Source organism: Eptesicus fuscus, chromosome 3 (genome assembly GCF_027574615.1).
Source record: "Eptesicus fuscus isolate TK198812 chromosome 3, DD_ASM_mEF_20220401, whole genome shotgun sequence".
NCBI lineage: Eukaryota > Metazoa > Chordata > Mammalia > Chiroptera > Vespertilionidae > Eptesicus > Eptesicus fuscus.
In genome coordinates, this window is record NC_072475.1 from 40,612,995 (window position 1) to 40,615,210 (window position 2,216).

The 2,216-nt window shown below is 37.6% G+C and overlaps 1 pseudogene; it reads right to left on the reverse strand.

Moving 5' to 3' along the window:
• Positions 1-250: 250 nt before the first annotated feature.
• LOC103286817 (60S ribosomal protein L30-like) lies at positions 251-599 on the reverse strand (annotated as a pseudogene).
• Positions 600-2,216: the final 1,617 nt, after the last annotated feature.

Here is a 2,216-nt window from a genome sequence, read left to right on the forward strand (position 1 = left end):
ATTTAATTGCATTTATTCTGATTACTTATTTATTTCTGTTTGTATATTCTATTTACTATGCTTTGTATGCTTCTTTCTATTTTCTATTTATTTATTTATTTGCCTTTTTTGGGATTGATTTACCTTTTCTAAATTCTTCTTAACTGGGTTAAAAGTTTTAGAATCTATTCCTAAATTTTTAGTAGTTACTCTTAAAATTTTAACATGAATTTACGTACTTTTAGTTTATGAAAGAAAAATTTCCCATGATTTACTTTTCGCCAGTCGGTTCTGGCAGGCTTCTAATGATAATCAGAATCACCTGGGTCAGTGACAGTCAATGTGCATATTCTGTAGTATTTTCCCCACTCTGTGCCCAATATAATATTATTGCCACTGTAGCGATGGACAGCAGTCTTGCCCAACCATAGTACATTATTTCAGATTTCCTCAAGGCAGGGCAGTGTTAACAAGATGACCAGTTTTGCTTTGCCTTGTCTGATCATCTTCAGAGTCTGCTTGTACCACAGCACGTACTTTCTACTTTTTCTAACAAGTTGGAGCCTAGAGTTGATCGACTCCAGGGACTTTTTCAACTTCTTTTGGCCACCTTCCTGCATTGTAGGTGCAGGACGGCCCCCAACCAAGAGCAGTGCCAGGAGCAAGGAAGGAAGGAGTTCCCACAATGCAACGCTCTTCGTTACCCAACCCAGGTCCCCTGAACTCAGACATTTAATTTTTGATAAAGTGGTTTCTATTGGAAGCAATTGTTATTTGATATGTAAGTCTTGAAGGAAGATGACACCCAAATTGTGGGATTTAAGGCTGCAAATGATGACGGAGCCTGATTTCAGGCGGGGTGCTAATGTCAGTAGAGATTTAATAGCTAAGGATTATTAAAGTACTGTGAATGTTTTTTATCAGTGCTCTATTACAAAGTTCAACAGTTCTTGAGTGGTCTGCCTAACACTATTTTCCCCATAAACTCTGTTATTTTTCAATTTTGCCGAAGGAAAGGTGTTTTTTTTTTTCCAGTTACACATATGTATATTGTATTATAGCAGAAATGCCATAGATGAAACATAGGAATGTGAATGAAATCTTATATTTACTTGCTACCTTACTCTTAAAATGCTTCCACAAACAACATGTAGTTAGGAATAAATGCAGACAGAATGGCACAGTGGAAGAGAGCCTTGGATTAGGCCTTTGGGTTACTGGGTTCTAATCTGGGCTCTTCACTGATTTACTGTGTACTGTAGGCTGAATTGTAGTTCCCCAAAATTGTAGTATTAACCCCCAATGCCTCAGAATGTGACTGTATTTGAAGAGAGGGCCTTTAAAGAGATAATTAAAGTTAAATGAGTCGTTAGTGTGGGCCCTAATCCAATATGATTGGTATCCTTAGAAAAAGGAGACTAGCACATGGACAGGCACAGAGGAAAGACCCTGTGAAGACACAGGGAAAAGAAGGCCATCTACAAGCCAAGGAGAGAGGCCTTGGAAGAAGCCAACCTTGTCAACACCTTGATCTCAGACTTCTAGCCTCCAGAACTGTGAGAAAATGAATTTCTGCTAGTTAAGCACCAGCCTGTGGGACTTTGTAATGGCAGCAGTAGCAAACTAATATACTGGGTAACCCTTGGTATTGAACTTCTCTGAATTTTCACTTTCTTATCTATAAAGTGGACATTATGATACAAAAAAATAAGAGATATTTAAAATAAACAGGTAAAGTAACCTATTCCGTATTTGGGGGGGGGGGAGTTCATAAAAAATAGTTTTGAATCACAGTAGGTTTTTAATTTTGTTTATTTATCTAAAAGCCTAAGAGAGAAGAGATGGGTATATTCTGATTTGAAAGGCCAAACATGCTACATTAAAATGAAATAAATAAATGAATGGATAATCATTTATAGGAAAAATTTGCAACAGCATGATGCCATCAATTAAAGAGTACTCTGAGGGCATTTCATATGCAATTTGACCCCCTCTCACCCAAAATTTCAATTTGTATCAACTCTCCAGAAACACACATACTAGTATTGCATAAACTAGGACACACCCATACTTCTTAAATAGTTAAAGTTTGATTTAATAAAAGACTTCAGGATGCTGAGAGCAGCTTGGGCCACCGTTATTGTAATGCATGCATAGGCTGCAGGTGGTAATCAGAGCTGTGGTGGGCATTTCACTTTGCACCTCCCGGGGCACCAATTTTCAGAAACTGTTAGAAC